The sequence below is a fragment of the Eretmochelys imbricata genome, chromosome 1, assembly GCF_965152235.1.
Source record: "Eretmochelys imbricata isolate rEreImb1 chromosome 1, rEreImb1.hap1, whole genome shotgun sequence".
Taxonomy (NCBI): Eukaryota; Metazoa; Chordata; order Testudines; family Cheloniidae; genus Eretmochelys; species Eretmochelys imbricata.
This window is the reverse complement of record NC_135572.1, coordinates 159014749-159031627: the sequence shown is the minus strand read 5'-3', so window position 1 is coordinate 159031627 and position 16879 is coordinate 159014749.

Here is a 16879-nt window from a genome sequence, read left to right as displayed (position 1 = left end):
TTACCTCTGAACTATGACTTTTTCAGCTTTTGGGGGGTGTCTGTTTTTGGGGGGTGTTTTTAAAACTTTTGAAATAGAAATCACTTGCATTATCTGTCTTCTCTGGTAATTACAGGTGAGACTGTCAAAGCTACTTTATGAATTTAGAAACACATCTCTCCTTAATTTCAATGGGAACTGTGCATCCTGCAACTAGGGTGACCAGACAGCAAATGCGAAAAATCGGGATGGGGGTGGGGGGAGTAATAGGAGCCTATATAAGAAAAAGACCCAAAAATCGGGACTGTCCGTATAAAATTGGGACATCTGGTCACCCTATCTGCAACGCTGAATTAAAATTTTGTGTATCCTCTTGATTGGGGGCTGGTTCAAATGTTTTTATGGTTTACTCTCAAGGGCTGTAGATGTATTATAATATACATTTCTCTTCGGAATTTAATTGTCTATATCGATGTAAAGAATTGAGCATTTTCCCTGTTCATTTCCCTTGTTATGGCTAATTTTCCGGGTGGAGTAATGTTGGAAATATATCTCCCTACAATCAGAGAATTACTTGCCATTCGGGGAATATTCTATTGCACATGCCCCTCTGTGCCACCGGAGACCATGCTCTCTTTCTACTGCCGTAAACTTTTTGTTCATTCAAAGACTATAAACACCACAGCCAAATTCTTTTCAGACATGTTGCATATGAACGATCTGTCACCTGTTTGAAAACCGTGCTGTGAGAATCTGTCGCAAGCTGTTCCTGAAACTGTAGATTGCTATAAATTCCTTTACCATGTTTTTATTTACTTTCTTCATCTGCCTGTTCCACTTTTTAGGTATAAGCAGGGTAGGGTAGGACTTTATTCCCCCGCTTTTACAAAAGGGGCTTAGCCATGTTTCCTTCATTTCCATGAGTGATCCAGAAGCTTACTCCATCTTTAAGGCAACTCTGCACTACAGTGGGCTTATATAGGTTCCTGTGGAAGGACACAATGCTGTATTTGACAGCTCTCTTCTCTGTTTACATAGCACAAGATTCCCTTGATGGAAAAACATATTGTAATTAAATCGTTGTTGTTGCTGGCTGTTTTTCGTTTCCTTGTATCGCAGTACTGCCTAGAGGCCAGGGTTCCATTAAGATAGGCACTGTATGCACATGTATGCACACAAAATGAAAACAGTCCCTGCCACAGAAGCGTACAGTCTAAGTACATCACTGCTGTAAACAACACAACTCAGATGCATCTTGCAGGTCCAGAAGACTTTTATTTTAAATTCCTGAATGACTTTTGAAATCGTGAATGACCTTGTGTTCACCTGTCCTTGGGTTCACCGGTAAAGAAATATTTTGGTAATCAAATCCATGGGGGAAATGTAGCATTTAAACAGGGCCATTTTAATGTTTTACTTCCTGTTTTCTTATCATGCTTACTATATTTTCTAATGAAAGGATACCTCAAAGAAAAAATTGAAAGTGAGAATCATTTTGTGCATTTTCTGTTATCAGAGGCAACGTTCTTTTCCAATTCTGGCAATGTTTATGATGTTTTCCCAACATTAAGTGATGATTATGGTTTTGGATACACCAGAAGACAGGCCTCTTGCTGCATACAAATGAATGCATTTGATGATGTGAGGTAAATGCTTCAAAAGCTAGGGCCTGGGCTAGATTCAAGGTTTTAGAGATTGATTTGATTATGACATGATTGTTTTATTTTTTTAATAACATTTTAATTATATTATTTTAACTAGTTTTAGTTCCACATGTACAAAAAGAAGATAGGAAATGTCAGGGCTATAGCACTGTTTAGCAATAGAAAACACCACATATGCTATTTGAAGAACACTCGGCCAAGATTTTTTTAAAATGTGTGTCTACATTTAAGTTGCTAAATCAGTATGTATATTTCAAAAATGTGGCCTGTTTTGAAAAGTGCAGAGCACCTAGCAGCTCTCATTAAAAGGTGAATTTATCGGCTAACCCTAGTGTGTGTGTGTGTACGCATGGGTGGGACAGGGCATCTGTGCTAGAATTGGGGTATGGACTCAAAATCTTCACTGGGAAAAAAGAATTAAAACTGCAGTCTGATAGATTCAGTGAGTCTGTTTCAAAATAAGGAAAAGAACAGATGTAGCAAAATGACAAACTGGTATATGAATGCTCCTATTTTCAGTGTTATGATACAAAGAGTCAATTCTTTAAACAGGGAACAAATGGCCAATTTAAAGTACAGTCAACTTCTTTCAGAAGGCTTTGTTTTCTTCTGAATGACCAGCCAAAACATTGATATTAATTCTGCTGTAGAACATGAAAAATTATTTTTGGTTGAACAGTCATCATTTCATTGCATGTGAATGGGATGTGAGGTTTTAATTTAATAAATAAGGCTGATTCTGAATCTATTATTAAATCTCTCTAATTTATATGACAGGTAAGAACTGAACTTTGCAAGTTATCCTGTAACAGAATATGTATACTTGGGTCTTATATGATTAGTTATATGTATTAATACAGCTGGGATTCAAGTTAGCAGCTCACAATTAGAAAGTTCTTTACAACTACTTCCCTGCCTCGCTTTCCTTTGCCCTCAGCTCCACAAGGTTATGCATAATGACGTAATAACAATTTTAAAGTAGATCTCAGCAGAGACCACAGAGAATTTTTATTAAGATTCATATCCTTTTATCTTGAACAGAACAAAGAACTCAGATGATGTAGAGGGATCTATGAGGGTCCTGTGCACTGGGATGAACTACCCTACTTAGGGTTTGGGTTTGGGTTTTGGTTCAGTGCTGAACAGGTTTTTACATTCTTCTTAGTTCTACTAGCTATATTGAAATACCACTGAGTTTCTTTGTACTGGCCTCTCTGTATGAGTGCAAAGCAATTTGGATGGTGAACATAGAATGACTTTTATTTTCCTTTCCTTTTTGGTTGGCTGGTTTTTTAAAAAATCTTTGCTGTTATCCAAGTCAAGGTACTTTGAAGTGGGTATTGACTGCAGATTTAAGGAACTATTATTTTGCGGGGGCGGAAGGGGCAGGAATATCAATCTAAAATCCTAAATGATGGTTAATTCTGAAAGCGGAATTAATTTCTTGCATAGATGAGGAAATCGAATACACTGGCTAGCTCTCCTCAGAACACCATCTGCACATTACTGTTTGAAATAAGCCTGTGGATAGAAAGGTTATGAATGATGTAATTGTTATCATTAAAAGCAGAGCTCCTGTGTTTGACTAATCAAAATCCTCTTGTAGAACACCAAAATAATCCACTTGTTAGAGCAACACCAACATTTTGTGCCTATGTAACCTCATAAAGGAATTTATTTTTAAGTACCTATTTGCTCCCAGGGAATATTGTTTAAGGGTTTTAATCCAAACCCTTAAAAGCATTCTAGCAGTTAAAATGAATGCATGGCAGCTTTTATGCTTTTATCTATACACATGTATGAATATCAACAACTAAGTTGGATTCTTATGGTTATCTAAAATTTTCCTAGGCATGACTGAAACTGTATGCAGCCATGTGAGTCCCAGGATATCTGAGAGAAGGTGAGTGAAGTAATATCTTCTATTGGACCCGAAGAAGAGCTCTGTGTGGCTTGAAAGCTCGTCTCTGTCTCCAACAGAAATTGTCCCAGTAAAAGATATTACCTCACCCACCTTTCTTTCAGAAGAATGACTGCCTGTAACTTATCATAGTGTTACTCATTTTTGGTATGAGGCAAAAATGTACAGGATCAAATGAGCAGTCAGGAACTGCATGGTTTACAAGCAACTTTTAATATTCTATGACATATGAACCTAATGTCAAGCAAGGCTGTCCAAATGATCACATCATGGATTTCAGTCACTTGTCATCCAGCATCAAATTCTGAGTCTGTTTCAAGGTACCGTTCAGGCATCCTAGCTCCCTACTAGATCTTCTAGTCTCAGTAGCAATGCTGTGGCTGACAGAGTCCCAGTTTGAACTTGTGGTGGTCAAGGTCAGGATGTTCTCACAGGAAGACCCATGATGATGGATTTGGCTTCTGCAGGGGATTGGGTTGAGTCTGGATCTCATCACCTTTCAACTATGATGCCGACTGCAGACCCACTTGATTATGCTGGCAGCCCCTCAAGCAATCTCATATAATGAGAAACCCAGCACAGATGGAATCGATCCACAGCACCTAAGCTAAGTGAGAAATTGACTTCAAAGGAATAAAAAGAGTACTACATTTTAGAGGTAACAATGTATCTTCATCTTACCAGATGGTCTGATAACAGAGTGAGTGTGCTGTAGACATGGCTACAAATAATACTTAGCCAAGAAAAATTTTGTAAATGTAGACCCAAAGATATACTATTCATGATCTGATGTAACACAGCATATCAGGAATATGCATTTTTATAAAGCCATCACCTTCTTTTGCACTGGACCCCGTGTCTCCAATTAGTGGTGAGTAGTTGATTTAAATGTGAGAGAGTTTTTAAAATGGATCATATATTTGCAGGAATTTGTAAAACACACAAATAAATAAAAACACCAAGACCAGTTCTGAGAAGCAGATCATCAGCAAGAGGCTTCTATGTGAAAAAAACTTATAAAAAGGCCAATTTTGCTCACTTTCCTCATGCGCATAATCCCATTGGAATGGGACGTGTGCAGAAAACAAGAAGAATTTGGATCACGATCACAGATTTAATTCATGAAAACAAACGGATATATTGTACTTGGTCCTTCCAGGAAAGACAAGGCTCAACTGATATTGACATCAAAGAAAGCCGAACTTGGTCTCACTGGGACTTGACACAAGGGGGCGTGGGAGTCCCAGGAACTGACCAATTACAAAGGAGGGAGACTGCAGCTAAGAAAATGAGTGCATATCAGGAATATCTTGGTTTAAGCATCTAAACTTTGCAAGAGGTAGGAATGGATGAACTGGTTTTCTCCGAATTTAATAATCTATTGCAATATCACAGGCTTGAAAATTGACCTCTAAATCAGGTGTTATTGGGCGTCTGTTTGACTTAGGAGAGACTGTGAAAACAAAAGAGGGAAGAGGGGAAACTAATAGGGCAAAGGTGAAAAATGGAGCTGAGAGTGTGGGGTGAAGGGAGCAGAGGAAAAATTCGAATGGAAAAATAAAATAGTGTGAAAGTCTTTTATACAGGCCACCTACTTGTTGTTTGCCTAACTTTGCTTTGTAGCTGTGTTACCAACTCTCTCAATTGTGTCACTAGTCTTGCAATATTTACTGTCTGACTTCGAGCCTCCGTCACAGAAGTCATGTGGTTGTTACATGAGATTCTCTGCTTTCATTTATAAAACAAAATAAAAAATCTATCCTTCATGCTTGCAAAGAAATGCTTGACAATGTGGCCTGAGGGCAACCTAAAGGCTAAGAAACCTTACGGCAAAGAAAAAGAGCCCAAATTTATTACTTTTTTAAACTCTTTTTTTTTTTTAAGCCGATCATGATTTTTATTTATTTATTTATTTACTTATTTAGTTTGGTCCCTGTGTCCTGATTTTTTTGTAAGTTGTAAATTACAAGAAAAGATGGTTAATTAACTCAGGCTAATTTGGGGAACCCAAAAGAGAGTTTGAGAGGCTTACAAAAAATTGAACTCCATGAGGCTCACCTGTCCCTGATTTAGCACTATTTTCATCTGCTTCAGACATCTTTTAGCACTCCACTGAAGCAAGTAAGAAGCCCTCCGTGCTGATCCAACCTGTTGTGGATCTAATTTGATCTTCTTCACTTGCTAAAATATTCTCCCCCTCCGTGTACTGTCATATCAGCGAGTATATCTCCACACATTCTGATATGTTGATTCGCTGACTCTTTGTATTGAAAAAGCATACGTATCTCTGCATGTTAGTGGAAGCAGTGCAGAATCATATGCATACAGAACAAAAATGTGATTGTTATGTATTATAAAGGAATATGTTTTCATATCATACCGTGAATTATGTAAGCTAACTTCACCTGTACTGATGTAGCAAACTTCAGGTAGCTGATTCTGATCTCACCTATTGTACGTGTGTGTAAATCAGAAGTAACTTCTCTTTGCTAGGTTTCAGAGTAGCAGCCATGTTAGTCTGTATTCACAAAAAGAAAAGGAGTACTTGTGGCACCTTAGAGACTAACCCATTTATTTGAGCATAAGCTTTCGTGAGCTACATCGGCTGAATGCATCCAATGAAGTGAGCTGTAGCTCACGAAAGCTTATGCTCAAATAAATGGGTTAGTCTCTAAGGTGCCACTAGTACTCCTTTTCTTTTTGCAAATACAGACTAACACAGCTGCTACTCTGAAACCTGTCCTTTTCTTTTCTCTTTGCTAGTTGAATTGTACTGGCGCGAGACAACTGAAAGTGAGATCACAAGCCCTGGAAGTATCTAACATGCTGTAAAACAAAGAATTTAGTTTTGTATATCACATCCATTTTAATTTTTTCCAATATGTCTAGACATAGCACACAAAAAAAGTCTGCAAGCAATGGATAATCTTAATTAAAAAAATTAAGGAAATTAGTTAAGGAAGTGGATTGGACTGAAAAACTTGAGGATCTAAAGGCAGAGGAGGCCTAGAATTACTTCAGGTCAAAGTTGCAGAAACTATCACAAGCCTGCATCCCAAGAAAGGGGAAAAAATTCATAGGCAGGAGTTGTAGACCAAGCTGGATGAGCAAGCATCTCAGAGAGGTGATTAAGAAAAAGCAGAAAGCCTACAAGGAGTGGAAGATGAGAGGGATTAGCAAGGAAAGCTACCTTATTGAGGTCAGAACATGTAGGGATAAAGTGAGAGAGGCCAAAAGCCATGGAGAGCTGGACCTTGCAAAGGGAATTAAAACCAATAGTAAAAGGTTCTATAGCCATACAAATAAGAAGAAAACAAAGAAAGAAGAAGTGGGACCACTTTACACTGAGGATGGAGTGGAGGTTAAGGATAATCTAGGCATGGCCCAATAGCTAAACAAATACTTTGCCTCAGTCTTTAATGAAGCTAAATGAGGAGCTTAGGAATAATGGTAGGACGACAAATGGGAATGAGGATATGGAGGTAGATATTACCACATCCGAGGTAGAAGCCAAACTTGAACAGCTTAATGGGACTAAATTGTGGGGCCCAGAAAATCTTCATCCAAGAATATTAAAGGAACTGGCACATGAAATTGCAAGCCCATTAGCAAGAATTTTTAACGAATCTGTAAACTCAGGGGTTGTACCGTATGACTGGCGAATTGCTAACATAGTTCCTATTTTTAAGAAAGATTAAAAAAAGCAATTCGGGTAACTACAGGCCTGTTAGTTTGACATCTGTAGTATGCAAGGTCTTAGAAAAAAAATTGAAGGAGAAAGTAGTTAAGGACATTGAGGTCAGTGGTAATTGAGACAAAATACAACATGGTTTTACAAAAGGTAGATTGTGTCAAACCAACCTGATCTCCTTCTTTGAGAAGGTAACAGATTTTTTAGACAAAGGAAACACAGTGGATCTAATTTACCTCAGTTTCAGTAAGGCATTTGTTATGGTTCCACATGGAGAATTATTAGCTAAATTGGAAAAGATGGGGCTCAATATGAAAGTTGGAAGGTGGATAAGGAACTGGTTAAAGGGGAGACTACAGCGGGTCACACTGAAAGGTGAACTGTCAGGCTGGAAGGAGGTTACTAGTGGAGTTCCTCAAGGATCGGTTTTGGGACCAATCTTATTTAATCTTTTTATTACTGACCTTGGCACAAAAACTGGGAATGTGCTAATAAAGTTTGCAGATGACACAAAGCTGGGAGGTATTGCCAATACAGAGAAGGACCAGGATATCATACAGGAAGATCTGGATGACCTTGTAAACTGGAGTAATAGGATGAAATTTAATAGTGAAAAGTGCAAGGTCATGCATTTAGGGATTAGTAACAAGAATTTTTGTTATAAACTGAGGATGCATCACTTGGAAGTAATAGAAGAGGAGAAGGACCTCGGAGTATTGGTTGATCACAGGATGACTATGAGCTGCCAATGTGATATGGCTGTGAAAAAAGCGAATGCGGTCTTGGGATGCATCAGGCGAGGTATTTCCAGTAGAGATAAGGAGATGTTAGTACCATTATTCAAGGCACTGGTGAGACCTCATCTGGAATGCTGTGTGCAGTTCTGGTGTCCCATGTTTAAGAAGGATGAATTCAAACTGGAACAGGTACAGAGAAGGGCTACTAGGATGATCCGAAGAATGGAAAACCTGTCCTATGAAAGGAGACTCAAAGCGTTCGACTTGTTTAGCGTAACCAAAAGAAGGCTGAGAGGAGATATGATTGCTATCTATAAATATATCAGAGGGATAAATACCACGGAGGGAGAAGAATTATTTAAGCGCAGTACTAATGTGGACATAAGAACAAATGGATATAAACTGGCCATCAGGATGTTTAGACTTGAAATTAGATGAAGGTTTCTAACCATCAGAGGAGTGAAGTTCTGGAACAGCCTTCCAATGGAAGCAGTGGGGGCAAAAGACATATCTAGCTTCAAGACTAAGCTTGATAAGTGTATGGAGATGATATGATGGAATAGCCTAATTTTGGCAATTAATTGATCTTCGACTATTAGCGGTAGATGTGCCCAATGGCCTGTGATGGGATGTTAGATGGGGTGGGATCTGAGTTACTACAGAGAATTCTTTCCTGGATGTCTGGCTGGTGAGTCTTGCCCACATGCTCAGGGTTTAGCTGATTGCCATATTTGGGATTGGGAAGGAATTTCCCTCCAGGGCAGATTGGCAGAGGCCCTGGGGGGTTTCTCACCTTCCTCTGCAGCGTGGGGCATGGGTCACTCGCTGGAGGATTCTCTGCACTTTGCAGTCTTTAAAGCATGATTTGAGGACTTCAATAGCTCAGACATAGGTTAGGGTTTTGTTACAGGAGTGGATGGGTGAGATTCTGTGGCCTGCGTTGTGCAGGAGGTAAGACTAGATGATCATAATGGTCCTTCTGACCTTAAAATCTATGATTCTATGAAATACAAAAGGATGACGTAGCTGCAGCAATAATCTTGCCTCTAGATTCTTGTCCCCTTTTGAAATGAATGCAAACCCTGATGGATAAAGGAACTGTGCATAATTCCTTTTGGGGAGGGAAGCAATTATATAGAACTACTGTCCTTATAACTGTTCTGCAAAATGAGCATGTGAGAGAAAAATATATACAATATTACCAAAATAAAACAATATTATCCAAAACATTTAAGACTTCATACATCCAGCATGTCTGAGATTTTTTTTTAAAATTTTTGACACTGTATCAGTTCTGTGGATCCTTTCATCCTGATATAAAAGTCCATTGAATCTTCCATCCCAAGTTCACAATAATGATTTGCCCACAGTATTCCAGAGCTGATATTATTATGAAAATATCAGTGCCTCTTTTCACTCTAAGTATCTCTCAACTTTTGGAGACTCCTTTTATTGTGATATCCAGTCCCTGTATCTGAATTATCTTACTTTCCTGGAGGATATAAAATAATACATGATTTTCCCTAAATAGAACCTGATACTTGTCTGTCTGCTATTTTGAGGCATATACTCTTGCCTAGAGCTCAGCTTCCTTGCCAAGAGGGTCAGTCAGTTTTAGTCTAGTGGACGGACTTTACTTTTCCATTTCTTGGCTATCATCTCTTTGAGTGATCCAGCAGGTGTCTCTAGACACAGTTAATTTTATTTTTTGCCCACCAGTTATTTAAGTTTTCAGCTATGTCTGTAAATTCTTCCATAACCTTGAGAAAATAAGTCCAGACAGATTTTAAGGTTGGGCTTTCCCAGAAACTCTGGATGTGGGAGCCAGTATTCTGACTACAGCCCCAACAGCTCATTAGAACATTTATACTTCTTCTTGTAGAAGAGTGCACAATGTCAGATGTGCAAGATTGTGAGGTGCTCAGATACTGTGGCAAAGAGGGCAATATAAGTAGGAATGGATTGCTGAAGTAAGAGGGGCACAGGATTAATGAAGGAGATCGGTAGAAAAGGGAAAGGAGGGAGAAAGGAGTGTAATAAGCAGGAACGGTGAGACTGTGCTGTTGAAGGGTTGCCGTGGTAAGGGAGGTGGGATGAGAGAAGGACGACAAAAAACAGTGACAATACAACAAATGGGGTGGGAAGTTTGTTGTCATTCTGCAATATTGGAGGCTGCCAGCAGATGGCGCCATGGCTTGGGCACATTAAATTTAAGAAAGAACTTTCTATAGGAACACTCAAAAGAGAGTCAGAAGGAAAACTGCTTAGAGATGAGAAATAGCTAAGGCCAGTTTGTGCCAGGGCCCCTTAGTATAACCAGCGTAAGCAGGGTCTGAATGAGCTCTCTGCTGACATGTAGTGATGAGCTATGGAAGAAAACTTCAGGAGCTGATCTCATTTGCATGGGCATGCCTACCCTGCCGAGGTGCTCAGCATGATGGGATTGCTTGCCCAAATGATGGCTTTTGCCTGGTGTTGGATCCCCAGTCTCCTTGTTATTGGGGCAGGAATAATAAGGGTTGTTGTTCTTGTTGTGTGAATTAAGGGCAGCAAAACTGTGCTTAACATAGCCTGAGTGAGGGACTCATCCTCAACAAAATGACACTTGCTAGGCAGGGGACATGGGTTCCAACTTCCAGTGAGTGGGGAGAGGGTGGGAACAGGTATTTGTACCTGGTGGTGTGGGCCCTAGACAGTATTTGACCCTTCCTTTCTTCCCTGTGTAATAACATAGCTGATTAAGACTCAATTGGGAATCTTGTTACACACCGCAGAGCTGAAATCACTGATATCTAGGTCTAAGCACTAGACCTGGGTCTCTGATACAAGATGCTGCCCAGTGTGCACCAGCAATGAGGCTCCCCCACTAACAGCCAGCTGAAATCAGCGAGAGCTGTGTTAAGCAGTGAGACCTGAAGACATCCTGGTGGATTGGTGATCGGGTGGCCAGCAGAGAAGACCAGAGTGGAGCCCTGCAGAGAGGAGTGGTAATGGATTGCAGGGTGGCCAGTGAACAGGAGGAGAGCACCGGTCGGCCAGCAGGGCAGCAGGCAAAGAGGAACAGCAAGCGAGTGCCTGGCAGCGGAGCGAGTAAGGTGCCTTCTTACTCCCCCGCCTCCCCGCACACCTCCACCCAGGTGGGAGGTGAACTGTGCAGAAGCACCTCTCAACTCTGGGTCTGCCCTGACCAAGGGCAACAACAGTGAGTGGGGTGCAGAGAAGGTACAGGACTTTTGGTTGCTGGACTGAAGAACCTGAGGGAGAAGGACACAGCCTAATTTACTTGTCAAGGGTGGTGAGTCTTTTGCTCATGGTTTAGGTTTATGAACCCTGTTTGTGGTGTTTTCCCAAATGAATGCTGGGTTACTTCCCTCCTTTTATTAAAAGTTTCTTTGCTACACTCAGACTCTGTGCTTGGGAGAGGGGAAATATTGCCTCTTAGAGGTGCTGGGGAGGGGGGTATAATTGTCCCAGGTCACTGGGGTGGGGACTTGATCTGGTTTCATGTTGTACTGTTGAAAAGGAACTCCTAGATACTGAATCCAGCCCTTGTTGCTGCCAACTCTGACTAGCAGAATAGAGGCGTTAACCTCAGTGTCCTGGCCAACCCCAGCTTCGATTACACACTTTCCTCTTTAGTTTCAGTTGGGTACAATATTATTAACCTCCCCTCCTAAACTGTTCTCTAGAGCTTCGGTGTGCCATAAAACAGCTGCTGTTTTCCACTTCACTGGTCTTGGTGTGTATTTCAGCTTAAAATTATCAAGTGCTCTGGGGTCCTTTTGGGATGACAGATGGTATATTATAGCATGCATTTATATTAGTGATAATAAGCTCTAAATGCAATAGCATAAACTCTGCTAAATAGTACAAGAGTAGACGTGCTCTACAATAAAATCTTCCACCCACACACCATATCTGAAACCCTCAGCTTTGACCCCAATCTTGCAAACTCTTATTAGTGAGCAGAGTGCTTACCGCAGTAAGTAGTCCCATTGTAGTCACTGTAGTTGATGAGACTACTTGCAGCACTACTCCCTCTAGCAAGTATTTGCAAAATTGGGCCCATAGACTTTGCTGGGACTTATCACATAAGAATGGCCCTACTGGGTGAGACCAAAAGGCAGTGCCAGGTGCCCCAGAGGGAATGAACAGAATAGATAATCATCAAGTGATCCATCCCCTGTCACTCTCTCCCAGCTTCTGGCAAACAGAGGCTAGGGACACCATCGCTGCCCATCCTGGCTAATAGCCATTGATGGACCTATCTTCCATGAACTTATCTAGTTCTTTTTTGAACCCTGTTATGGTCTTGGCCTTCACAACATCCTTTGGCAAGGAGTTCCACAGGTTGCGTGTGCGTTGTGTGAAGAAATATTTCCTTTTGTTTTAAACTTGCTGCCTATTAATTTCATTTGGTGACCCCTAGTCCTTGTGTTATGAGAAGTAGTAAACAACAATTCCTTATCTACTTTCTTGACACCAGTCATGATTTTATAGACCTCAATCATATCTCCCCTTAGCCATCTCTTTTCCAAGCTGAAAAGTCCCAGTTTTATTAATTTCTACTAATATGGAAGCTGTTCTATACCCCTAATCATTTTTGTTGCCCTTTTCTGACCCTTTTCCAATTCCAATATATCTGTTTTGAGATGGGGTGACCACATCTGCACACAATATTTAAGATGTGGGAGTACCATGGATTTGTATAGAGGCAACATGATATTTTCTGTCCTATTCTCTACCTCTTTCTTAATTATTCTTATCATTCTGTTCACTTTTTTGACTGCCACTGCACCTTGAGTGGATGTTTTCAGAGAACTATCCACAATGACTCCAAGATCTCTTTCTTGAGTGGTAACAGCTAATTTAGACCCCATCATTTTATATGTATAGTTGGGATTATGCTTTCCAATTTGCATTACTTTGCATTTATCAACATTAAATTTCATCTGCCATTTTGTTGCCCAGTCACCCAGTTTTGAGAGATCCCTTTGTAGCTCTTCGCAGTCTGCCTGGGTCTTAACTCTCTTTAGTAATTTTGTAAAAAGAAAAGGAGTACTTCTGGCACCTTAGAGACTAACCAATTTATTTGAGCATGAGCTTTCGTGAGCTACAGCTCACTTCATCGGATGCATACCGTGGAAACTGCAGCAGACTTTATATATACACAGAGAATATGAAACAATACCTCCTCCCACCCCACTGTCCTGCTGGTAATACAGACTAACACGGCTGTTACTCTGAAACTAGTAATTTTGTATCATCTGCAAATTTTGCCACCTCACTGTTTCCTCCTTTTTCCAGATCATTTATGAATATGTTGAATAGGACTGGTCCCAGAACGGACCCCTGGGGGACACCTCTATTTACCTCTCTTCATTCTGAAAACTGACCATTTATACCTACCCTTTGTTTCCTATCTTTTAACCAGTTACCAATCCATGAGCGCACCGTCCCTTTTATCCCGTGGCTGCTTACTTTCCATAAGAGCCTTTGGTGAGGGACCTTGTCAAAGGTTTTCTGAAAATCTAAGTACACTATATCCACTGGATCCCCTTGGTCTACATCCACATGACCCCCTCAAACAATTCTAGTAGATTCTTGAGGCATGATTTCCCATTACTAAAACCATGTTGACTGTTCCTCAACAAATTATGTTCATCTTTATGTCTCTGACAATATGGTTCATTATTATAGTTTCAATCAGTACTGAAGTCAGGCTTACAGGCCTGTAATTGCCAGTATCACCTCTGGAGCCCTTTTTAAAAATTGGCGTCACATTAGGTATCCTCCAGTCATCTGGTACAGAAGCTGATGTAAATGATAGGTTACAGACTACAGTTAGTAGTTCTGAAGAAACTCAAATGTGAAATTTTAGAACTCTTGGGTGAATACCATCTGGTCCTGATGACTTACTGCTGTTTAATTTATCAATTTGTTCCAAAACGTCCAATGACACCTCAATCTGGGACAGTTCCTCAGATCTGTCACCTAAAAATAATGGCTCAGGTTTGGGAATCTCCCTCACTTCCTCAGCCGTGAAGACTGATGAAAAGAATTCATTTAGTTTCTCCGTAATTACCTTATAGTCCTTGAGTGCTCCTTTAGCACCTCGATCATCCAGTGGCCCCACTGTTTGTTTAGCAGGCGTCCTGCTTCTGATGTACTTAAAAAAAAAATGGTATTACTTTTTGAGTCTTTGGCTAACTGTTCCTCAAGTTCTTTTGTGGCCTTCCGAATTGTATTTTTACACTTCATTTGCCCGTGTTTATGCTCCTTTCTATTTTCTTCATTAGGCTTTAACTTCCACTTTTTAAAGGATGCCTTTTTGCCTCTCACTGCTTCTTTTACTTTGTTGTTTAGCCACAGTGGCTCCTTTTTGGTTCTCTTACTATGTTTTTTAATTTGGGGGTATACATTTAAGTTGAGCCTCTATTATGGTGTCTTTAAAAAGTTTTCACACAGCTTGCAGAGATTTCACTTTTGGCACCGAACCTTTTAATTTCGGTTTAGCTAACCTCCTCATTTTTGTGTAGTTCCACTTTCTGAAATTAAATGCTACAGTGTTGGGCCACTATAGTGTTTTTCCTGCCACAGGGATATTAAATTTAATTCTATTATGGTCACTATTACCAAGCGGTCCAGCTACATTCACCTCTTGGACCAGATCCTGTGCTCCACTTAGGACTAAATCCTCTGGTGGGTTCCAGGACTAGCTGCTCCAAGAAGCAGTCATTTAAGGTGTTAAGAAACTTTATCTCTGCATCCCATCCTGAGATGACATGTACCCAGTCAATATGGGGATAATTGAGTTTTTTGTGTTAATAGCTTCTCTAATCTGCCTAAGCATTTCACAGTCACAATCACCATACTGGTCAGGTGGTCGGTAATATATCCCTACCACTGTATTCTTATTATTAGAGCATGGTATTTCTATCCATAGAGAGTCTATGGTACAGTTTGATTCATTTACGATTACTACTTCATTTGATTCTACACTTTCTTTCACATACAGTGCCACTCTCCCACCAGCACTACCTGTTCTGTCCTTCCGATATATTTTGTACCCTGGTATTACTGTATCCCATCGATTATCCTCATTCCACCAAGTTTCTGTGATGCCTATTATATCAATATCCTCATTTAATACAAGGCACTCTAGCTCACCCATCTTATTATTTAGACTTCTAGCATTGGTATATAAGCACTTTAAAAACTTGTCTCCTTTTAGCTGTCTGCCATTACATGATGTAATTGAATGGGATTCTTTTTTATTTGACTGTTTCTCATCAGACCCTGCCTGTATTTTATCATCTTCCACCCTCTTCTCCTTACTAGGACAGAGAGATTATCTATTAATAGATCCTCCCTTAAGGGATGTCCAAACCATGTGCTCCTCCGCAGCTGTCAGCTTTCCCCCAGCCCTTAACATTAAAAAGGTCGTAGAGTAGTTTTTAAATTAAGTGCCAGCAATCTGGTTCCATTTTGGTTTAGGTGGAGACCATCCTTCCTATATAGGCTCCCCCTTTCCCAAAAGTTTCCCCAGTTCCTAATAAATCTAAACCCCTCCTCCGTGTACCATCGTCTCAGCCACGCATTGAGACTCTGCAGTTCTGCCTGTCTGTGGAACTAGGAGCATCTCCGAGAATGCTACCATGGAGGACCTGGACTTCAATTTCTTACGTAGCAGCCTAAATTTGGCCTCCAGGACCTCTCTGCTATCCGTCCCTATGTCATTGGTACCTACATGTACCACGACCACCAGCTCCTCCTCAGCACTACACATAAGTCTATCTAGATGTCCTGAGAGATCCGCAACTTTGCACCAAAACAACAAGGAGTCCAGTGGCACCTTAAAGACTTAACAGATTTATTTGAGCATAAGCTTTCATGGGTAAAAACCCCACTTCTTCAGATGCATGGAGTAAAAGTTACAGATGCAGGCATTATCATATTGACACGTGAAGAGAAGGGAGTTACCTCACAAGTGGAGAACTAGTGCTGACAGGGCCAATTTGATCAGGGTGGATGTAATCTACTCCCAACAGTAGATAAGGAGGTGTCAATTCCAGGAGAGGCAAAGCTGCTTCTGTAACTTTGCACCAGGCAGGCAAGTCACCATGTGGTTCTCCCGGTCATTGCAAACCCAGCTATCTATGTTTCTAATGTTCAAATCGCCCATTACTAATACCTGTCTCTTCCTAATAACTGGAGTTCCCTCCCCCAGAGAAGTATCCTCAGTGTGAGAGGATACCACATCATCATCTGGAAGGAGGGTCCCAACTATGGGATTGTTTCCCTCTGCTCCAGTTAGATTCTCTCATGTGCAAGAACCCATTAATTGGCATCTGCTAGTCTTTGGTATGCTAGTGAAGTAGTAGCTCTAAAGGACAATGAAATGGTATTCAGGCATTACAGCTTTTAAATGATCATTATGTATTTATTTATGTTACAGTAGCATCTAGGAGCCCTGATCAAGAATCGGGGCCCCATTGTGCTAGGCTTTGAAAAGGGCAAGTATCAATACAGATAGTCAAAGCTCCAGAGAGCTAGCAAACTACAAGGTAGACAGCATACAACATGGAGTGGAGGTGGGGGATTTGGTAACAATACCACAGTTTACCATGAAAGGAGAACTCTCAGAATTTCACTTGCCAAACTAATGCCAGATGGTAGCAATTTGTAAGCATCACAACAGAGGCAGGTTTTAAAGAAGGATTTAAAGGAGCGCTGCACATTTTAACGGGTATTTTTTCCCCCACACAGGGAGGGCTGGCTGGGGGGAACACACAAAGTTGCATAAGGGGGAAGCAGATGGAGGCGGTTATCACTGGTGGGGCAAAGGAGAGGGTTGATGTCTCAGGAAGTGGGTAGATCTGATCAA